We start from the raw sequence: 24,753 nt of genomic DNA, 5'->3' as shown, positions 1-24,753 counted from the left end.
ATCATTCCTCTTGCAGACTCATGCAGAGTAATGCCACTTTATAGAAAGTATTCAGAGAGAAAGCTTTGTCTCTGTTTTTTTTTTTTTCCCCAAAGGGACAGAGGAGTCCTGAAGGATAGTGTGGTTAAGTAACATTGTTCTGCTTCGTTCTAAGTAATTATTTCTCTTTTGAAGACAAACATTCGTTAGCAAATGCTACTTAGTGAAAGAGGGTAAACTTCTTGAGTTTTGGCTTAGTAATCAGTGCGCTTCCCCCACCATTAAAAATAGTATTTCTTCACTAAGAAAACTGTGTTGATACTGCAGGAATCTTAGCTGATATTTTAATTTGAGCTTCAGACAAACTGTCAGGGTGAGAAGACCCCAAAAAGAAGAGATGTATTCAAATGTTCCATTGTTTAAAGAAAAAAGGGAATGAATGTACATTTTCACAAGATGTACTAAATAATCGTCTTGAAATATTATCTGATTTTTTTTCCAGTTGCTTTTGTATCAATCTCCAAACTCATGCAAATCTCCTCATTTCCTTTTTCAGTCCTGTAACCTAAGCTACCATTTCAGCCAGAGTTTTTCAGATGTAAATAGATAAAATGGATCAACATGATATTGCTTAATTTAGCTGCAAATAGAAAACAACATAGTCTACACACACCATAAAATCAGTAGTACATCGTTATTCATTTCAGTTATAATAAAAAAAAATCCTGTAAATTTTAAATTTTTTTATACATTTTAAACAATGCACACAAGCACATGCAGGTTATGTTCTAACAATTCAACTGGTAACGTCATAGAGCATTGAAGTCAGGAACAACTAAAAGATATTTTGGTTCAATCCATCTTTGGAACTAGTTGCTTCATGATTGCTCCTCCACCAGGACTCCACAGCTCTGGGTGACAGGAGACAACTAGCAGCCAAGATATGTATGTGCTATACAGTGGCACGTAGCAAAGATGATCATCCTTGGCATTCTGATCTACTGAGTATGTGCACATCAAATGTACTCATGTTAGTCAGTATGTGACTAACCAAATGAAAGCATTTGCATGGCAAGGACACTAGCCCAATACACATCTTCCCAAGCTTTATAATAAGTTTTATGTCCGAATGCTACATGAAACATTAATTTGCTGAAAGATCTAACACAGAAAATACTTACTTGGGTAATGGATGAACGAACAAAAAGAAAACTGTAAACTATAACAAAATACAGAGTAGAAAATAAAAGTTAACTTACAAAATGTAAAGTATTCACTAAGGATGTTCTATACTTGGGGTGTCAAACTCATTTTCACCAGGGGTCACATCAGCCTCGTGGGTGCCTTCAAAGGGCCAAATGTAATTTTAGGACAGTCCTAAAATGAGTTTGACACCCCTGTTCTATACCAACTACTGCAGAAATCTGCAATAAAGCAACTTCTAGTTAAACTATAAGTATTCAGTGGCAAGATTTGGTTTTGCCCAAGTGAGGTCAACATACAAGATGTCCTACGTCATCTGGTTTCTAAACATGCTTTTACAAGTATACTTTTTAAAAGGATTTGACTTTTTCTGTGATAGTCCAAAAGCATTACAAAAGCGTATTTGTGAATATAACACCTGCAACTTTAGTTCTCTTAGAGAACTAAAAAAAAAAAATTAAAAAAAAACCAAAAAACACAACAAAAAAACCAAACCAAAACAAAAAACCAAAACAAACCGCAACTATCCCAGACATCAGCGAAAAAGTTTCGTTTTCATGGGAAAAGGCTTTGTCTCCTCCATATAGCAGCTGGTATGTAGGATACTTTGAAAATTAAGCATTGAGATTTCTGCTTCCAACTCGAAATTCAAAGTTTCTAAATCACATAATTTGGCCCAGAAGGTCTAAAATAAGGAAATACTGTCAAAACATATCATTCAACAGGGTGAATCAGAAATCTCTTATGTTATGCTACCTTTAACATACAACACAGCTGCACGAGACACTCCTTATGTGTTATACTTCAAAGACCTTCACCACATGCACTGCTTAACAGCAGTTTTTCTATTTGGTCTTACAATATTCTTAAAGGGGAAAAAAAAAAATCCAACCTCTTCCCTTTCAAGAAGGGCAAACAGAATGCATAAATGCTTACAAAGCTCAAATGTAAGCATTCCTATATGAACCAGCTTCCCTGGTTTCCCTAGCACAATAATCAATATTCATTGTGAATGTTCATCTTGAACTGGAAGAATTTTAGTTGTTCTGTTTTTGATACAGGACCAGTCTCACAGCACAAGCAGAACATCGGTCTCCAATAGCACACCAAGACAGACTAGAGCAGCAAAAGCTGCTTTCCGTTGTTCAGAAAAGTTTCATTAAAGAGCTTATTAAATGAAGATTACACTGAGGCTCTAGATTTGAGAGAGCTGCTTCTGAAGCACTTCTACAAGCAATACAGTATAGTTAACAGCTGGAATTCCTGGCAGACTCCTCCTGAATGTCTGTATATAGGAGAGAAATGGAGTACAACATGACACTTAGCAGACTCCGAGAAACACACAACCCCTCAAGTCCTTCATCTAATTTTCATCACCAGTATGATCAAGCCTGGATTTGAGGCAAAAGCCTAATAAACGTTTTCTGTTGCAATTAGTCTAGCTCTATCAACAGAGCCAGCAAGACCCAGCTCATACCAAAGTTATGCTGCTGTACACTGTAAAAGTCTTTAAAGCAAAAGGATTATACCACCATATATCAGCATAATGTACATGGGCTGTAAGGCATTTACCAGTACAGAAAGAAAACATGAAAAAAAAATAAATCAGTTTTCTAGCATCTCTATAGTGACACCAGTACCTGAAGCATTCAGGATAGAAGTTTAGAAAGGGGGTGTTTCAATTTTAACAAATACAGACATGTACCCTGATTCTGGAACAAATTATTTTTTAAAATGATGTGTATAAGGCCCTGTGCAACAGTCCTAACTATGCAGTTTCTTAATCAGTGGTGCAGAACTGGTGCTATGCAGATTGTTCTTCTTTTACCTCCTTAACACAAAGGACGAAAGATAAAACCTAAATTGTGTGGCAGCTAAGATGGAAGACAGGGTGAGCACCAGTAAAACTGGATACATTTCTGCCTTCCCTATGTTAGCAAACTACATATAGTTTTTTCTTTTACATAGCTTTAATCAGATAGCCTCTTTTCCCATTTTTGTTGAACTCCTAATTCAAACTGAAGCATGTTATTGAAACCAAGGCCTTAATAATTTACCTGTCATTTACTTTCCTCACCATTTACTTTGTATCTCCTATTGGGAACAACATATAAATTAAATTCTAATTCCAAACCTTCGTATCTCCCCTTTCCTCTTTTTTTTTTTTTAATTGATTGTATTTCACCAACACAACCATATTTGAATATAAAAACCACAAGAAATATTTAAATACATACCCTTTTAAAAAATGAATACATTTCTAATCATATTCAGCTTCATAAGAGATATCAAAGCATGTGTTTAATGACAAACATTTTTATCTATGCCATTGCTGTATCTAACCTTCTATGGATAAAAAAGTAGCTCATTTCATTATTCTTTCCAAAGAAATTCACAGTAAATTTCTATAACGTCACACATGGAAGTTACTTTAAAGGTCCTGAAGAAGCTTTAAACATAAAATAGGAGAATACAGTGAAGCGATACACAAAAAGCTGTTTCTCTCGTACTACAAAGCACAGTCTTACCGTTTTAATTTCCGCAGTCTCTGTGTTTATGCTTCCCGAACTGCATTTTGACATCATGATATCAGCTTGTAGATTAATCACATAATTTGCAAGCTTCGGCTCTTAAAAACAACAACAAAACCTATGAACTACAAAAACGGTTTGAAAAAGGAACTACAATAGCAGGAATAACTGTAGGAATTCAGTTGCTTATAAACATTTAAATGTGTCAATCCTACACTATAACTTGCTGACAGAAAATGAACTACTTAAGTCCATCCTGAACATTAATTAATTCAGTATTAGAAAAGTTGAAAAGAATGCTTTAAAAGCTATTTTTTTGTAGTTTAAATGTACGAGGAAAGCATACTTCCCTAATCCTATTTACAGCTTACTAAAATTAATATAACTGGTTCATGTGAGAAATACAGCAGTAGTATGTTCTACATAATTTTGTTTTGTTCGGTCTAATTGTACTGCTTTTATTATGCATATGTATTTTCATTTCATTTAAGTTAAACGTTAAAAAACATAAAATAAAATCTGAATGCAAATTTAAAGTATTTTAATTTGAAGCCACGGTTAATACAGTAAACTCATGAAAAAGCAACAACCATTCTTCCTAAGTAAACTAACACATGTTTTTTAATAACAGGAAAAATATTGCACAATAAAGACTGATTTGCATAAAAATACATTTAGCTATAAAAGTAAAATAAGGAAAGACATGACAAAGAATTTCATAGATATATTAAGCATTCTACAATACAACTTAAAAATACCTGATGTAAGCAGATCTACGATGTTCTCAAAGCTCTAAAATAAAACATTTACACAATATATTCACCTAAACTATGAGTTTTCCCAGACCTGAAGAGAGATTCTGATGTTAATTTTTTTTAAATCAATACTGAAAACTTAAATGCAAAATGGATCTCGATGAAAATTTCTACTCCAATCAGTTCCATAAAGTTAACAAGAAGGACACTCCCAAGATTACTTCAGTATGTTCAATTTTACCTCAAATGCTGATGCTGAGCTTTTCCAGAGTCTCCAAGCCTGTAATTTTGTTTCACCCTAGGTAACCTAAAAGGCAATATAAAAAGAGAGCATTTTAACATGAACTGCCATAAAAATCAATTGTGCCATGTGGTAGTCTGCTTTCTTGCATTTTAATATTTAGCTCTGTAGCAACAGCACATGGTCCTTCAAAATCTAATTATCATATGTCCTTTTTTGGCAAAGGATACAGACAGTCAGTGTCTGAAAGATCAGCCTTAGAGTGGTCAGCAGATATTTGCATATTTTATTTTATCTGCTAAAGTAACTGCTGGCTGAGTCCAACTAGATTTACAATTTTTCTCCCCTGTGCTCCCTTCATGCATGTTTCACCTAATACAGTAATGAAATCTTGAAGAAACTTATCATTCAACACATTTATTAAAAAAAAAAAATCTTAAAGAATGTGTTTGGAGAAAACAACATCAACAGTTATTGTTTTATTTTACAACAAGAATATGTAGGGAGTGCAGCACAGAAAATCTGATGAGTACTGCATTTGTGTACAAAACAGACCTGCAGAAATGTTATTCCCAGGGCTACTCTTTAAATTCGTGTTTGCACCATAGACGCATCTTTTTTCTGCACAAAACCCAGCAAATTGCTCTTAAGACGCAGTGACTAGAACTTAAATTTATTATAACACGTCCCTGTTACACCAAGGTTATTAATTTATTCACCGCATCTAAAACACGAAGCAGAATACATATTCCATTGAACCAGAAAATAGCCTAACAACAGGAAACTGTCACATCTCCAGTAAAAATACCAAAAGATACTTCCCCTTTATATCTGCAATAAAAGCAGAAAGGAACAATATAGCATTCAGTTCCCCCACCATATAACAAATATGAACAGGAAAAAAAAGGTTCAACACTGCCAGTAAAGCTAATGCCACATATTACTTCAAACAGCAAATTTACTTTATTCCCTGAACGTAGATAGCAAACAAAAAGCATACAGATCAGCAGGTAAGATCTGGGAGAACCAAAAAAAATTTTAATTCTCCACCAACCCCAACAATTTCCTTTGGCACATCAAAGCCGCAAACCGGCAGACTGCAGCTTTAATCGATCGGCAGCCATGAATTACAGTAGGCACGTTCAGTGCCGAAGCCAACACGAAACCAGACAGGCAACATTCCTGAGATGCAGTCAAGTTCTAGTACAAAACCGGGCGGTGATACCATTAGCATCTCAATGGTGCCGCTGCACCCCCGGACAAAGGCGGGGGGGACGGGGCGGCCCCTCCCTCCGCGGGCACAACCCGCCCGGCCGGGGCTGCCCGCGAACAGTCGCACCGACCCCCGCACTCAGACCCGGCAACGGGGTTTTACAGCAAAAAATGTAAAAAAATAAAAATAAAAAAACCCCCCACAAACCACAAAAAAACCCCAAACAAACAAAACCCACAAAACAAAAACACTCACCCAAGCAAAACAAACCAAACACAAACAAAAAACCCACCACACAACAACAAACTATACATCTCATTTGACTCTACAGTGATTGGGGATCTTGTTAAAAGAGGGCAAAAGGGACAAAAATGGAAAGTGCATAGCACTGATACTGCTAAAAACTAGACTTCTGGAATGTCTTTTATTGAACAGTAATGCCACCATTTATTTTTTTAAGAAAACAAAGAGCTCTACGAAGAGCTCAACATTCACATATTTTATCTAAAGGTAGAAGAAGAGAGTTCCAAGGTAACTAGCCATTTGCAGCGCCTACCTAGACACACCACACACATAAAATATTCCAAGAATAAAGTAGCAACATGGAAAAAAAAAATCAGTTCCTATAAAGACATGAAGAGAAGCAGCTGAGAAGTGACACATCAGTCACTTCTGCAAATCTCCACCAAGATCTTCAAGTATCCCGGCTATTTACTACTTAAACATTTGCTAATACAAAACACGAGTGTCCCAATCTATCAAAGAGTAAACAAAAGGATATAGCAACAGGTTTTATTTTTATTTCCTGGTTTTATAATTCAGTATTTGAAAGTAATCATGTTAATGTGATATCTAATTGTGGCTATTAAATACTGTCAGAAAAAGGAGGACTGAAATTTTAGAAGTAAAAGACCTACTGACACACAACAGTCAACAGGACTATCGACGTTCTCATTCCTCAACAGCTTCTACAGTTTGAAATTACACAACTACTTCCCCCATCTCAATAATAATGTTACTATTTAATTAAAGCATTGTTCAAACTGTTAACGACTTGAAAAAGAGGTTCTTATCTTTCAAGAAGAACTATGCAATTGGACTCTTAAGTTCACAATGGAGCTATTATGAAGTGAATTACCTTCATCCAAATACAAATGCATTCCGGTGTGAATCAAAAAGTCCCGCACCGCATCAAAGGGGGTATGGTTAAAGACTACCATTAGGATTGGGAGGAAGAAGTCCATCTGGACTGGCATCCTGTCTCTCGCTAATTACAGCTGGTAACAGATGCTGGAAGCGGGGGAGGGGGTGACTACAAAACAGGACTCATCCTTCTCTTCCATATGTTATTCCAGCAACCTTATATTTCAAATATTTTTCTTTGGTTTATTATGGTACAAACAATAAAATTCATCAGAAACCACAGTACAAACTCCCTACTGCCTCAGACTAACTCTGAAACAAAATGCTCTTAGCATCCAAGGAACTAAGTCTTCTCCATGGCAGTCATGAAAAAAAATCACACTCAGGACACATCTCTCTAGCTATATAAATAAAGAAAAAATTCTGAGCTATATGGACCCTCAGAAACACATTTAATAGATTGAACAGTAAGTAGAATTAAATTATTCCATGTATTTTTTTTTCCAAGCTGCTGATTGAAAACTAACCCACAGAAGATTCGCAGCTAAATTTATAGATCCTAACTTATGCAGGTAACTATACTATGATATCAATATCACAAGAAGGGATAACTGACCATATCTGTGAATTTATTTATCATTTGGTCCTCTACTTGGTTACCAAATTATTTACTTGTGATTATTTAATGTATTTAAAGGTTACATTCAAGCGTTTCAGGCACCTATGTCTTTGGACAGGAAGGCAATTAAGCAGACATTAAGGCAGGGATTTCTCTCTTCCCCAAACCCTGGACAAGCTGCGAGGCAAGGACAGTTCCAAAGCACCAATTATTCTTCCTTATGATAAGTAAAAGTAGCAGCTGCCCCCTGAATACAACCCCATGTGGGGATTTCGATCCCATTATTTGCATAAACATAAATCCGTTCTCTCCATGTGGCAAAAAGTCATGCTTCCCGAAAGAGTGTTCTGTTCTCTGTGCCAGAACATCAAAAATTACCAAAACTCCTATATAACAAAACCCTTTCTCTGAAGTCATTAATTGTATGATGCAAAACCAGCAGATATTTGGGGGTTAAGTCACCCCCTAGAATTTCTAAGTCTAAAATAAGAGTTCAAATCTCCTATAGTTGGTCATAATATCAATTTCTGTATCGCCCAAGAATCGGTGTAGAAACAGTTGGCTTATTTTGAAAAAAATAATGTATTTGTTATTAACAGTGCATCAGACTAACTCATGCTAATGCAACCTTAAAATACCGAAGTATTATGTACTGATTAGCACATTATTTACTCCAATTACATTTTGGGCTTTGTAGTTTTTAATGTCTTCCTAAAAAATAAGTTTCTCACCAGTTGCACTACATGTCTACACATGTTCTTTCCCTGCAAAGAACTTGAAGGCACTCTACAGGAATTTTCTTTTGTGTGAAGCTGGGATGAAGTCAATAGTAAGTTCGTAAAAATATGTAGTATAAGAGACTATTTTTGCTCCCAAATTTAGAAGACATTCAATGCTGCTCAGATGCCACAGAATCCAGTCTCCTGATAGATAACACCATAAACAACCAAACAAACATAACTGATTCCTTCATTTATTGCAGAAAAAAAACCTGAACCATTGGTAAGACATTTCCATAGGCCCACCAATTTTTTTCCCCAGAATATGTAAGAATATCTAAAGGTGTAGATGAAAATGCTCTGTGGATTACAGTGTTACAAGGGCTCTCACGCAAGATGTGAAGAACAGAATTCTCATGTTCTGATTGCAAGAAAAGAATAAGTGTGCCTGATTGTAAAATGATCTGCATTAATTCCAGAATGGGAAAGGTAATTAGAAAATTAAATACTTACGTATCTTAACCTACATTTCTGGCTATCCAACTCACTATACAGAGCAGCCAGAAAAGGCTTTTATGTTGAGCCATTTCTTCTTTAAAGAGCCAAGAATCAACCAGTTCAGCATTAATTATCCATGTGATGATAATCTCAAATCAACAAGTGCAGTGCATTCTGCAGCACTAAAAAACTTCGAGCACCATGGAGCACTTTACATAGGTTCCAAGTATTCTGAATTTTCTATTCATAAAAATTAAAATAACTTTTAACTTAACAGTAATTAATGTTTCCTATTAGAGTCAAACTAAAAAGAGCTGCAGTCTTTAAGGCAGAGGCTTTTATATTCTACTGAAGCATTAGGCCTTAGCATAGAAGCAGATACTGAGATCATACATACCTAGTTGAATACAATGAACATTCTATAAAATGCTGTAGCTTTTTAATAGGTAGTATTATTTCCCTCCATGTAAATATATACATTTAGAATAGAAGATGATCATTCATTTACATTCTTTAAACTAATATAAGACTTCAGCAGGTCACATCAACTAACAATTTTTATTTATTTTAATGAATCAATCTTCACTTTTCAATATTGTCCAATAAAGCACATTGTTTACTGACTGGGGTTTTAAACTGGTAAGAAGCCATAAATACTACATTTTAACAGTATAAAGCTAGAAGGCTTATGTAGTATTTTCATATCACATGTAATTTGTAGCACTGTTGACCTTCAAGAACAATCGACATCATGCTGAAACGGATTCAAATATATTTAAGAATTTACTTGGGGAAAAGGTAGTGATAAGAGAGCTGAAGTTATTATCTGAGGTAAAGCAGCAAAAAATAACAGTATGTGATGAGAAATACTTGTTTTGTGTATTTTCAGTCCTGAACTATAGTTAAGAAAAACTGGAGTGGTTTGCAAAGATTTGAGGACTTCATCTTGTGCCGTATAACTTGAAGTTTTCATTGAAGAAATAAACCTTTACTTTTCACAGGTGCCCTAAGTGGAAATCTTAGGTTTAAGATTAGGTTTAAATATTGAATAATGATTGACTTTGAAAAAATAAAATCATCACGACCCACAAAATAAAACTGAAATAGCTTCCTCTCCCCAATATGTGGGATCACAAATGTCTAAATATTGACAGAGACATTTCAAATTTTAAAGCCTTTTTTCCTCCTTTGAAAGCTTTTCACATTCTGATCAACTATGAAAGATAGCACAAGGTGAAAGCCTACATGCCAGAGTTGTGATGTAACCCATTCTCAAGGGTCCCTTAGCTCCAATACTGATGGAACTAAGCACTAGTAACACTCCCAGTGCACAGGCACAAATCAGAAAAGAGACCCATTCCTGATTCAATCATCTGTCACAGTAGCATCGTCTTCCACAGTAGCAGAATGAAGGCAAGAAGAAAAAGAATAACTGAAGCTAATATAGGTAGCCCTGATGGATTTCTCTGAATGTATATTAATAGGTATTTTTGCCCAATGCCAAGTCTACATTACAGTTAAGAATATCTTCAGTCGAGTGCAGCATTAGTCTAATCTTTCACATCAACTCTGCGCACTATATATATAGTAATGGGTACTCAGACTATGTAGCTAAAAAAAAGTATCCAAGTTGTTCCTCCTTGTCGAATGATATAAAAAAAGCTTTAAAAACTGAAGTAAGCTGTTTTGCTACAGCCACCATTTAAAAAAGTGGGATGGGAGGTGGGGGGAGATAATCTAATTTTTTACCCTTCGTTTCACAGAATGGATTGAAAGCTACTTCTGCATGTAAGTAAAAGCATTCCCAGCTATGCAAATGAAAGGATGGCTCCAAACTTCAAAGCAGTTGTGGTTTACTGAATATTGCATCACTCGTTTAACAATTATTGAGGCAGAAGATAATGGAATATTGCTAAACAATTCCAGTTTTGTACATTATTATCTAAAACCACTCTAGAATGAGAAATAATGTTTTAAAGGAGTTAAATCCCTGTAAATGGAGCAGTTGAGGGTTTCTGACACTAGCTTGGGTTCTGGAAGCAATACAACTAAATTAATATAGTATTGCACCTGCCAATTAACTTTCCTGCTGAGCACAACTCAGAATGAATATATTCCTATGCTTCTTTCAATTCCAGACCCTCTCTCAATAACTGGCACAATACTGCACTGGAAAGACAGACAGAGCCCAGTCCACAGCCATCAGTTGAGGGGAGTTCCTCTCTTCCATGACACTAAACTATAGTTCTGTAATTCAAGCAGTTGTGAACTGCATTTTCTGGACTAAACACAAATTTACTAGTTACAGTAGAGCCTCTTTTCTAAAACTATCACTGTAGATTTTGCTTTACCTCAACTACCAGCTCCATGGCACTGGTTATCAAATCATAGTACTACCAAAACCCAGAAAATATGAAGCAAAAGAAAGAATTCTGTCCTTTTCATACCACATCAACTGTAGTTTGCAGGGAAGTTGCCAAACAACCTATCATTATGCCTAATATCACTAAATTACCAGAAGTATAATAGCAGACATTTTACAGCTTCCTTAATTGCAGCAACATTAAGCAGCTGACATCAAGCAATCATCAGCAAAAACTTTGAGGTGTTTTACTATTTCATTAGTTCTGCGTTTTCCGAGAAAGAAAACAGCCAAATTCTGTGAGGTCTCCCCGACAGCAGCATCAGCAGAGCTTGGACTATCTCCCCTTTCTGCCCATGTCCTCAGCTTCTACTCTGGACACATCAGGACCTACAAAAAAGTGACAGCCTAGCAGGTACATTCACTGCAGAAATCCTGGTCATTGACAAAAAAAAGACTGGGAGATTACAGGAGAATCACATAAGCAGCAGAACACATCTCTGTAATTTTGAATTTAGAAAAGTAAAATACATATTCACACATGATCTTTTTCAGTTATCACCATATCATTCTCTCAATCTGAATTAATTCAAGAAAATCCCGTGTTTGACATTCTATGACTCTTTCAATGGCAGACACGTAATGGAAACATTTCTTGACACCTTTTCATTGGGCAGCTCTGCAAATACTTCAGTACTTTCACTTAGCAATGAGTACTGCATTAGGAGTACTTTCTTGCCCTCATTTATCCTCACAGTACCCTGGAGATGACCAATTCTGGCAGGTCAGACTGACTGAACACGCAGTTCTCCAGCGGTCAGTCAAATCCAGAGTCTCTGAAGGCATCCACGAAGCAGCAGAGAACCTGATGGAGAGCAGAGCAGCTGTAATGAATATGTAACACTTTAGGCAGGATGAGAAGAACCACTGCCAGCATTTAAATGAGACAGAATCGATCTAGTTATGAGGGAATAAAAGGAAAAGAACAGATTTCTAGAAGCAAACCAGGAAAACATAAAGGCAATCAAAGCCTTGGAAAAGTAGAGATACTCCTGCTTAAAGAAAACCCCCACCTTATTAAGAGTCTTAAGATACCAAATAATTTAGTTTAAAAGCAGGCAAATAATCAAGCATTTTAAGGTAAATTACTCCACCATAACATCCAAATACAGCAAGTCTGATTAAATCAAAGGCATTAACACCCCTTAATCTATCAAGATTAAATTTATTTTTGGAAACCTTGCATATAAGGTTTCTTATATAACTAACCTTACTATCAGTTAGAAACTTGTTTTGTAGTTTTCTTTAGAAACAAGTGCTTCCATATTGATATAATTTACCTTGATTTGCAACTATCAAATGCAGGCACCTAATTAATTAGGAGGGTAGTGTCACAGCCATTAACACTCAAGTAATTAGATAATTTTTCTTATTAACTGGTATGTTCCATTATATAGAACAATTTTTCCCCTGCCTATTATGCACATTACAGTGTATTTGAAAAGAATTTACAACTCAGTGCAAATATATCTGAAGTTATAATAAACAAAACTTTTTATTATGCAAAATGAATATTTAAATATAACTGGCTTTCAACTTCATTGACTAATCATTTGCTTTTATCAGCTGTAGTTCATGAGCTGACTTATTTGAGTAGGCATAAACAGATGCAGTAAGAAGCCTAAAGAGGCAGATAATTGATTGGTATGACTTTCAGAATGATTTAAGCAGATTACATGCCTAACTTTCAATAGAGATTTGAAGGATTTCCCACTTCTTCCTCAGCTTTGCTTTCTCAGCCCTGAGCAAGAGGAAATCTAACTTCTTTTTAGTTAACAGATTAATTACAACACCTTTCTTGCACAACAAAATTGAAAAGTACTATTATTTGCAAAAATCTAGGCTCTAAGCATCTTAAAGACTGAATAGACAGATACTTACTGAAGGCAGGATACAATTCCAATACTCAAAAACTTTCCCTTTCTCCATAGCTACACATAATTCATTAAAAAAATGTCAATTTTCAGAATTTACAATTTCAGCTACTTCAGCATCTTTCAGACACATACTAAAACTAACTGGTGAAAGTATCTCAAACCAAACAAAATCCCAAGCTATACATCTAGGCCCTTAAGACTTGCAATATAGAAATAGTTTTGAAATTAAATTTTAAATTTTGTTTTTAAAAGTCTGACTTCGCTGCACAAACAAGAGCTTATAGAAACTAAGACTAATCAAATAAGGCGATGAAGTTCATTCAAAAAGTAAAAGTGAGTTAAGCCCTTATGGGCAAGCTGTCACTGAGTGACCTTCTTATTCCTCTTCTGGTAGGATTAAACTCAGAGCATATGCAGCGGTTTAACAGACTGTAATTTCACCAGATTGGTATTTCATTTTAACTCTCTCAAATATGCTCATAAAAATCTGTGTCTGGTTGTACAGTCAAACTTTTCTAAAATACTAACATAAGAAATAGGATCTCTCTGGTGCAGACAAAATATAGAAAAGGAACTTTGTATTTTATCACTTTTTTTTTTCGCTTTCACACAGCAGTGAGGCAAAATGCTCTACAATAAAGGCGCTCAGACCACATTTTAACATGCATTTAATGTGGCACTGCTATACGTACTCTTCAACATACAGGCTGCCACCAACACACTCTTATCCCAGCACGACTCTTTCCAGGCTATTTGTGCCACATCTAGAGACAGACCATAACAGAATAAAGAAATCACACAGAATAAAATTGTTTCTTTGATGAATTAAGTCTCATTAATCCACTTTACCATACAACTTCAGAAACGCTTGCACCAATAAAGCTTAACAACAAATACCACTAGCTGGAGACATACAGGTATTTTCTTTCTAGGCAGAAATGCCATCTAAAATGCATGTCAAACTATAGCCCGAGATACAGCCTATACACCTTGGATGCCTAACAGGAAAAAGGATTTGCTGTTTTGCACAGTACTTCCATGATCATATATTCCCTAATTAGAATGCAAACTTTTAGAGAATATGAATATTTTATACGAAACTTTTCTGCTTTTGTCTTTTTAATTAACCCTCTAGACAGTATAATAATATCAAATGCAAATACTCTTGCATTAAGTGTTGGCTACTATTTCATATGAAAATTATATATACATTCAACTAATGTTCTCAGAAGTATGCCTGCAAATTGAAATTTGTAAATATTGTTTATCCCATAAATCCAACGGGATACAAAAGTTTAGCCCACACTAAGTGCTGAGCTCTGAATACTGAAAAGCACGTTTACATTTTGGATACTCTTGCTCAAAGATTTGATGTATCTCAACTGTACTACCACCACTCAATTATATGTTTTAACAAAAAACGCAGTCAATTTTCACCATAAACCCAAGTTTCGCCTATGGAAAAAAAACAATGACAATGACGACACAAACACCACAGTCTGGAAAATCTGTATAGCCTAACCTCACCTCCAGCTCTACTCGGAAAGCAAATTTATGGGGTAGGGAGAAACAGATCCTTACTCGAGTTGGGGAAAAATGAAAAATCAGAACGTTTTCCTGATTTACAAAGGTGACTTGCCTCTCTCAACTAGTCCAAGTTATTATTTTTGAACTTTCTACGTAGTTATACAAAGAGTACTGCTGTGGATAGTGTGGGGTCCTAAAGCTTTGCGTTCAAATTAAAGGTTACAGATCTCTACCATGTTGGTAGGGAGTTGTTTGTTTGTTTCTGGTTTTGTATCTGTGCATAGGGTCTTTTAGGTTGTTTTTGGTGGTTGTTTTTTGCTTTTGTTGTTTGCTTGTTTGGGGTTGTGTGTGTGTGTCTTGTTTGGGTTTGTTTGTTTTGGGGTTGTTTTTTGGGGTTTTGTGGGGTTTGTTTTGGTCTGGTTTGGGTTTTTTTATCAGGACAATGACTTGCCTTTCCCTCACTGAAGCCTAACCACTCTGCTTTGAAGAGCTTTTAAAGCTAATCAAAGTATAACTGAGAACTTGAACACACAACAGCCTTGCAGAACAATGGAAAACTGGATAAAGGAAGACATTCATTTTTTATTCAGCTTTTATTTGATTATATTAGTATCTTGGAATATATGATCACCACACTTCAGGAAAACTGGAAAAGATGTACTTAAATTTTAAGCGGTTTCTTGCATGGTTCCCTAATTTTGGAGTCACAACTACAAATTACCACTAGATAAAAATTAGAGGTTTTAAACTGGGCATAACTTCAGATCTGAACTTCCCAAGCTAATTGCTAGAGCCTAAGTGTTCCATCTTGACTACTGTACTTTCTGATGGTTGTTACCTTCATTAAGAAGCTGTTAAAGCCTCAGAATATTACTCGTTAAAGAAATGTAGTTAAATCTAATGGAATTTTTATTCCATTTTCATAACACACCATAGGCTTTTCCCCTCCACATTGCTTCAAATCCTGGATTTACCACAGATTATTTTCATATTTTAAAAAACCTACAAAATACTGTAATAATACACCTGCTTATAACAGCAGCTATTAACAATAAGCAAGAAAGTGGAAGGTTGGAAAAAATATGAAACTTTTTAATTACTAGCTGAGAAGAAAAAAAAAATCATCAATATTCATACTATAAGGAAGACAATTAAGTTCAAACTATTTTGGGATTAGATTTCACACTACTGTGGATCCAATCCCAAGGCAACCCCATGTTAGATGAAGCAACCTCACTGTAAGTGCTCCTTCGCTTCTCTAAACAGCTTTGACAGTTGTCTGACTCTCTGAGAAAAAAAATAGTTCAGCACACTAACCAAGTGATTTTTTTTTCCTTGACCTAGGCAAGTTTTCTGCTGGTTCAGCAAGCTGAATTAAGTAGTTGTTGGGGATCAGATGAGTATTAGAGCTGGCATGAGGAGACAGTTGTCATCCATTTTGACAGCCACTAGGCTGCCTACATTACAGAAAACAAACAAATTGGATTCAACAGGTTTTCCGACTGTCACTCAAAACCAGACACCAGCTTCTCTTCTCTACTGTCAGCTGTTGCTGAAATATGTTACACTAGTGACAATAAACCTAAAAATTCCAGAAACAACACTTTTTGCTGTCTTGCCCAAAACTAACTGAATGCAGCCAAAGGAAACACCTAGTGGCAGCAGACAGCAATAACAGGATGAACCAATAAAAGATTTTAACTGTTAATAGCTGGCCATCAACATATACATTAGTAGAATTACTGGCATGCAACTAAAAATACTTGGCAGAAATCAGCACTTGCTTCATTCTTATGCCAGTCACTATAGGCCGTCAAATCATCCAGTAAGTCTTTGTAGACCCTCATCCATGAGATAACAACCGGTCAGCAGACAGTTTTAACACATCACAAATTTCATAACTGAAAATTCATCTTCTATTCAGTTTAGGTTACACACAGTCTTGAGAAGACTATTTTCCAGACAATTTAGTACTAATCAAGGCAGATTTCACTTTCCAACTTCTGCATAGCAGTGCATTAACTATGCAAAGATTACCACAGGGAAAATTACTCATCTCTTGGAAGTTGACTGTATGTCTTTCAAAGACCCAGAGAGCTCATAAATGTTTTTGGCACTCTCCCAGTCCTTTTTCAATTAAATCCTTGGAGGTAAAAATGCAAACCTACATTGCCCATTACCTTCATAAAACCCACACACCTCCTCCTCCAGAGCTCTACCACCTGTCACAGCTCAAACTCTTTCCTCTCAAATCCCATGAGATAAATTCCTCAGTAGATGGCATAGACACACTTCTTCAGGGAAGGATTTCAGCAGGTTGTAGTCTTTCTGATTACACGGTAAACAAATCAACTGATCCATTCAGCATATAAACCTATCGACTTGAATACGTGGGTATACAATTCTCATTTTAAACTTTACAACCTTTGAAAATACACAGACAGCTTCTTCTTGCCCTACCAGTTACAGCTTGCTGTGTTTCTTTGTTGTCAAAATATGTCAACTCAGGAGGCTGACACAGACACAGTTCAATATACTTTGGAAACAATGAAGGAAAAACTTCCCCCCCATGCTTTTTTTACAAGTACTAAAAAACGACAAGGCAGTCCATGGCATTTTTTTTAATCTTCATAAGCTAACAAAAAATGCAGATCTTGCTTACAATAACTGTAGAAATAATGAGAGGGAGACAGAAACATAACCCCATGGCTCTTAGTAACATGCTTCTGTCACTCTACTCTTACAGTGTCTGCCATTCATGATGACTCCATTCAGTACAATAGGAGAAACTATCCTAGGGTCAATTTTCCTCTTATTTTGCCTCACAGAAACAGGAAAGCATAAGTAGCAAGAAGAGTAAATGAAGAATGCACACATAACTTCCTGGGAACTCACAGAACAGACAGCAGAAACAGAGGTTCAAATCTTTCTTTTTAGAAACTGTGTACTTTTTCATGGCCATTATCCACCTCCAACAGTAATTTGGTTTCTGAAGTCTTGGGGATCACTGAGACAGCACTACATTAGACAGCAAGAGTAACAAAGAGGGATCTTCAGTAACTGTGGGGGCAAGAAGCATGTCTTTTTTTCCCCAAGAAATTTTTCACAGACTTCATTTTACTTCTTAATAACTTTACATAACAAATTGATAATATAGAATCAGAGAATGGTTTGGGTTGGAAGGGACCTTAAAGACCATCTAGTTCCAGCCCCCCCTGCCATGGGCAGAAACACCTTCCACTGGACCAGGTTGCCCAAAGCCCCCTCCAACCTGGCCCTGAACACTTCCACCTTCTCTGCGCAACCTGCTCCTGTGCCTCATCACCCTCATGGTGAAGAATTTCTTCCTCATATCAAATCTAAATCTACCCTCTTTCAGTTTAAAGCCATTACCCCTGTCCTATCACTACATGCCCTTGCAAAAAGTACCCCTCCAGCTTTCTTGTAGCTCTCCTTTAGGAGGCACTCAACTTTACTGGAAACATGGCAAAATTCTTCCAAGAATGAAAATCTACTAGCCACTGACCATGAAGACAGCAAGGCAGACAGGTTTGTCTGCTCAGAAATACAAAGCTTAAGTGAGGAACTAAAAGTCTTACTTGAGATTGATCCCAGGCACTAATCTCCTGATTAAAGAATATAACCAGTGAACATTGTGAATTCATAAAACCACAATTAATAAGTCGGCTTAGATACATTTAAATGTTTTGAAGTACAGAGGCAGAATATAAACACCTAAAAACTGTCTTTGATTTAAGCACTTGAAAGTTAAACTCAAAGGACGAGATTAAAAGAGATACCCAAATTAAATTGCCAAAACTCAGAGTCAGTGAGAGAAATCAGGTCTTCTGAATCCTGGACAATGTCCTAACCACTAAATCACATCTAGAAGTTTTTACTATCAACTATCTACTTTCAACTTCACTTTTACGTAATTAAGCCTTGTTCGTTTATTCTTGAACAAGAAAATATACAGCCTAAATCACCATAAAAAGCCAGTAACAGTTGCAAGAAAACCATAAGAAGCTTGATCTAGATCAGAAACAAAGCAGATTTGCAAACAAAAGACACATGAATTGTCAAGTTAGCCAGCCCAGACATGCTTGCAGAGCCAAATCATCTCAATGGAGTCAAACAAATTAACTTTAAAAAGCAAGCTGTGTTTGCCTGACATCTTAAGGAAAGGAAATTTATGCTATCAGTAAGTGAGCAGGTCTAAAATTCCAAACCAGTTTTCAAAAATAAAAGATTGTCAAAAGAAATCCTAAATTCTTAAGTTTTCAAGGAGACCATTTTTTTTTTTTTTTTACCACTACCTACTATTAGCATCTCTGCTGAGGAAAAGGCTGCTACATGGCTTGACAATTTATCAGGAATCGGATTCCAAAAGAGGAGACAGGTACTGAAATCAGGTTTTAATAATTAACAGTGAAGGGTTTGGGGTTGTTTTTTGTGGATTTGTTTTGGTTTTGTCGTTGTTTATTTGTGGGTTGGGGTTTTGTTGGTTGGTTAGGGTTTTTTGGTGTACAAATGAAAAAAAAACACACAAGGATATTGACAAGCAATTTAAACCAAAACAAAAATCCCAATGCCAGCTAAAACAGTCCCAATCTGACCACTTCTGTTTCCAGCAACCAATCCCTAAAGTCAGCAGCCACCCTGCTGCATCTCAGACATAAACGCACACTTATTTGGTGAACCCAAAGGAACGAGCATTTATGAAGAGTAACAGAAGATGCAAAACATAGGCAGAAACTGATTGTGCCAGTTTACATCGCGTAAGTACTAAGCTATGGATATAAAAAAAAAAAAGCAGAAAATACTGTCATGTATTAGCAAGGATCAAGAACAAACACTTTTGGTTCTTTTTCCTTGGTAAGAAAGGACCCAAAAGTAACACCTGTGCCAATGAAAACCAGGATCACAGATTCACAAGTGTGTTGCACTTAAGTAAAAGCCACGACATGAGGTACTAAAGTCTCTTGAATTCAGGAATATTTATGCAAGTTGAAGAATATTGCTCTTCCTTCTTTTCCCACAGGAGAAAGAGAGTTCAGCACCTCCAGCTGTGCAGTGATGCAAGTAAATTCCTTGATACTAGTTTCAGTTCTGTGCTTCATGACTCCAAAAGCTGCAGGAATTTAAAGATGACAAACATAATGGAAAATTTACTTAACTAACTCAGTCTGCAACACAGAGCAGAAATAGCAAGGGAATATGCAATATACTGCTCAACGTTCAAACTTGAAAAATGATACAACTAGGTAAGGTATGCAGGAACTACCAAAATCAATAGTTCACCTTATACAATATCAAGATTAAAGTGGGCACTGCTTTGTCCTGTACATTAAGTCTTTTAGAATGGTTATTTTAATGACATTCCTACACCCATCCATACCCCCAAACAACCACCACATTTTGAACACCCAATTTTCAAATCCCAACCACAGACTGCAGTAACTTCAGCTAGCAAATGAACTTTTAGTTTTTGCTATATATCAGATTTCTTCTCTTCTGATTTGTCATGACACATATGGAAGTCAAGTTAAAGGATGAAGAGGTCTGGTGCAAAGAAAAATCATGCTTCCTCCTCTACTCCAATCATTCTTAGTCTTTGGGGTAGAGTGCTCTAAAAGCATATTGCAGACAATTATATAGAGACTCCTGTTCTATACAATACCATAATTACACTTTTACTTTCTTTAAAAGGAGCCACTTCCTGGGAAAAAAAAGAAAAATAGAAAAAAAGAAAAAAAATCGAAATTCTATACTATCAGTCTGAAGAAATTACTGTTGAAAATATGAAGGTGATGGGACACAGATGGTCAGTGGTTACACAGCTAGGCATTAGGACAGGAGGGAAGCAGAACACAGGAACCATCTCACTGTTCTGCCAACAATCTATCAAGCTCAGTACTCTCGCTAGTTTGTACCACCTGCACAAAAGCAAAAACCTTGGATTTCCTCACAGGGAATTATGGAATAAAGGAATAACCCATCTCAAATAATGTTTTGATGTTCCACCTGCTCCTTGATAGACTAGATTATGCCCTGAAATAAAACTCTTGTCCGTAGTCTTAGCAATTACTATAACGCTCATCATTCCTAAAACGTATGAACCTCTTCAAAATCTTCCCGAACTTTTGCTCTCACTTATATTCTACAGATTATCCAAAAAAAAAAAAAAAAATTCAGAGTATTTCAACTCCCAAATTCACCATATCCATTTTACTAAATGGCTCCTTGCTCTTCTAAGGATACACGTTTTTCTATTTGTTTTTGCCAGTAATTCGCATTCAGTTACAGATCAATGCACATTTGGTCAACTCATACTGAAAGTGAACATGGGTGAAGTAGTGATACTCAGACTCTAATCGGCTGTGCTAAAACAACTTAATGTAATCCATTAATCTTTGTGAAAGTCAGTAAACGTACTTTTCAAATTTTTGAGATGGGAAATAAGAAACCTCTAGAGACTACACAAAACCCACGAAAACTTTTTTTGAACTGCATGTTCTGCTTTTTTTTCTTCTCGTAGGCTACAGAAGATCAAATTATTTCTCAAAAAAACCCCAAACAAACCACCCTGTTACTTCTATTAAAATGTTAATATAATGTTATGTCAGACAAAATAGCTTTCTAGCTGGTTGGCTTCCCTGCCAGTGAGCAATGGAGGACATGTACCAAAGAATATAATAGCGGAGCCTGCAGGAATACCTTCCACTGACCAGCCACTTCGATGTTTGCTGAGCCTGGGAAGATACTCCTGTGACTGATAATTTGTAGGGAACACCAGAGACTAATTGTTTCAACTTCCTTGTAAACTTTTGGCATTCACAATATGTTGCTGCACCAGGTATTTTAGTTACACATGGTGTAAAGGAGTATCATGTTTGTTCTGAATTTGTAGAATACAGAAATCTTTCAAAAACAGAGGAAAACAAACAAAAAAAACAACAGCTCCCTATCTACTTTGTTTCATAATGTCTCTTATCCCACCACTGGTATCTCTTTCCCCAGGTGGAAAGCCCTTGTCAGTTTTTGATGTACCTCTTTCTCTTAGACTAACACAACCTTTCTGAGGTAGAAAGAGTGAAAGTGAAAATACCTAACCTGCATTTAGTATTAAATATATGGCCCCAGAAAGGATTTATAAAATGGCATACTGATGACATTTTCTTTTCAATTAATTGCCAATTCTAGCATTATTCACCTTTTGATTGCTGAGCACTGAGCTGCCACTTTCAGAGAGCTGTATCACCAAGATGCTTTCGTGAACAGCAGTACCTAATTCAGAAAAAAGGACTTCTGAATAAATACATATATATTTTTTAATCCTATGGATTAATAAATAATGAAGCAACAATCCAATGATTACGCATGTAAAAGCACCTTCCAGCTGAAAACATTTAGCAGCATCTCCAAAGCTTTAAAGTAGGCTACAGCTTATCTCACAGACAATGGGAAAGACTCTCTTAAGAGAAGGATTTAGGAGCATAATTATGGCAAAAGATATATCAGTTTCAGTTTGCATTTGTATCAACTTATTAAAACAAACACCATCACGCAACTTACTAAGCATACACCTGCAGTTTGCACTTCAAGACAGCACCCAAAATGGCTTTTAAAAAGCTAAAGCATAAGACTAAATAGAACATAGTGTAAACTGAGTGTCTGCAAAGTTAATTCTGTTTCAATTTTCCATTTTGTCTTGTTTCTCTAAAAGTGGAAATCACCTACCAGCCTACACACTTCCACCACTTGAGCCCACCACACAACCTGAAGTTCGGAATCTTAACGTCAAAAATACTCATAAGTGATCATCTGAAGTGCCAAACATCCTCCAGACTTTTAGCAGTTGAAGTTAACCACTAAGACATTGACTTTGTTCGAACATTTACGGTTCATGATGATGCACAAAAAGATATCCTTTTTGTTTTTCAGATGTCAGTATCACCACCCATTTTCGCCACTCATTCGAGGGGTTTTTTTAAGATTACTTAACACAGCAACAAATTCCAGTGCAAAAATATTTGTCTTTTTAACCTTTTGTTAAGATCACACAGCCCAAGGTTTGCCTTAATCACACTACCACTACCTTTTTTCACCCCATGTGCTGCCTTCATTTGAACTGGAAGAGAACGAAAAGGAAGCACAGAGAGGAGCTAAGAGTTTCTTATACTGCCTTTAACACTTCCGAGCAGAAACTCTTTCACCACCCCGCGCTGCTTTCCCCGAGCCCATCGCGACGCGGCAGGCGGGCTCCGGAGACCCCCAGCCCCGGGCGCGGCCGCTCCGAGCGCCCGGCCGGCCGGGCCTCCCGCGCGGCCGCCTTGGGTGGGGGGGCGCGGAGCCCGAGGAGACAAAGCCGAGCGGGGCCGGAGCGCGGCCCCCGCCGCACGGGCCCTGCCGCCGCCCCACGCGCGGGACGCGGGCCCTGCCGGCGCCGCGGCCCGCGGGAAGTTTCCGAGGCCGATCCCGAGGCCCGGAGGTCGGTGGTCTCGGCCCTGGGACCGGCGGGGCCCCGCGGGGACAAGGCCGGGCGCTGGGACGGAGGCGGGGCAGACCTAAGCGGGCCCCATCTGCAGCAGGGAGCTACCGCCGCCATCCCACCCCGCTCGGCGGCGGCGCCGGGGCTGCGGGAGCTCAGGCCGGCGGGCTCCAGCACCCGTGCTCAGCCGCCACGCAGCTCCCGTGCGAGGGGCCGGCGTGCCCGGGCCGCTGTCTCCTACCTGCTCGGACGGGACCCAGCCTGGCGCTTCCCCCCACTACAGGCCGCGTCTCATTGTGCTGCCGCCGCCATTTCCCCGCCGCCGCCGCCGCCTCACTCCCCCCAACTGTCAGGTTCCTCCATTCACCTGGGCCCGGGACAACCTCCTCCCCCTCCCTTCCCCCTGCGCTGCCGGCCCTACGCAAACGGAGCACCTCCCCCACCCCTCCCACCCGTACCAACAGGAGCCGCCCAACGCCCGCAACGCAAGCCCGCTCCGAGAATTCCACCCTGCGCAGCTCACACACTCCACATCCCCACGCTATGAAAGGAGCCAGGCGATTGGCGGAGAAAGGCGGGTAAAAGGTGAAAGGTTCATGGGACAGCCAATGCGACAGCGGGATACAGCAGCCGTTCGGGAGCCGCCGGGTGGTCCTGGGGCTCACGTGTGTGTGTGTGTGTGCGCGCGCGCGCGCGCGTATGTGTGCGCGCGTGTGTGTGTGCGCGCGCTCCCCTCCCCCCGCGGAGCCCTGCGAGGCTCGCGGCCGCCGGCCCTCCCCTCCGTGCACGCGCTTGGGCGGGTGTGGCGCGCGGGAGGCGGCCGCGCTGAGGCGAGGGCGGCGGCCGCCATCTTGGGTCAGGGCAGCGGGGGCGGCGGGAGCTGCGGGCTGGGGCGGGTCTGGGGGAGCGGGGTTGTGCTGCCGAACGGCGCCAGGCAAGCCCCGGCAGAAAGGTGATCCCTTTGGCAGCAGCGGGGAGTGCTGGGTGACTCTGGCCAGTGCCTGGCCTGAGCGGCACTGAGCTTTCTGGTCGCTCTGGGCCTTCCTGCCAAAGTGCTGCTTTTCCAGCAGGAAGCTGGTGCCCTGCGGCCTTGCTTTTGCTGAGCCCGGAACGCGAAGAAAGGCCCCCCGGGGGTGGTTGGATTGCGTGGACTCCCTAAGCAGCATCTCCTTTTGCCATTGCTTAAGGCAGGCTGTTGACTACCTGGGCCACTGGTCTCACTTCGGGTTCTTGCCGACACGCAGTTGCTTGAGTGATGTTACAAGCTGCTACTACTAAATTTTTTGAGAAATGTCCTGAAATTTCTTGGGTTAGTCAGTTGATGCAGGGTAGCTTTTCCACCATCAAAACCCTTCAGCGCAGGTGAACCGAAGGGAGACGCGTGGTGCTGAAACACAGGAACACAATTTTTCTTGTGCCTCTCATGCTGCCGATTTGCAGCTTTAATGACAATTGACAGGAATCTGCAAGCTGTGTCCTTGCAAAACTGTGGGGACACTTGTAAGACAATGAGAAACGTTTGAACAAATTATCTT

General features: G+C 38.5%; 1 protein-coding gene across 4 annotated transcripts in view; it reads right to left on the bottom strand.

Moving 5' to 3' along the window:
* DICER1 (dicer 1, ribonuclease III) overlaps nt 1–23,754 on the bottom strand; it is a 67,819-nt gene extending 44,065 nt beyond the window's left edge. For 2 of the 4 annotated variants that reach the window (XM_065636741.1, XM_065636745.1), the window contains exons 1-3: nt 23,460–23,537; nt 4,710–4,775; nt 3,711–3,811 (exon numbers count right to left, since the gene is read on the bottom strand). The gene's annotated coding sequence lies outside the window, so the exon portion shown is untranslated. Of the gene's footprint in view, nt 1–3,710; nt 3,812–4,709; nt 4,776–21,940; nt 22,015–23,459; nt 23,538–23,676 lie in introns of those variants that run through there. The other 2 variants (XM_065636744.1, XM_065636742.1) reach the window with 2 other exon arrangements.
* Between the last annotated feature and the right edge of the window lie 999 nt (nt 23,755–24,753).

The sequence above is a fragment of the Caloenas nicobarica genome, chromosome 5, assembly GCF_036013445.1.
Source record: "Caloenas nicobarica isolate bCalNic1 chromosome 5, bCalNic1.hap1, whole genome shotgun sequence".
Taxonomy (NCBI): Eukaryota; Metazoa; Chordata; class Aves; order Columbiformes; family Columbidae; genus Caloenas; species Caloenas nicobarica.
The sequence above is the reverse complement of the archived record's forward strand: the minus strand, read 5'-3'. Positions and strand labels throughout refer to the sequence as shown.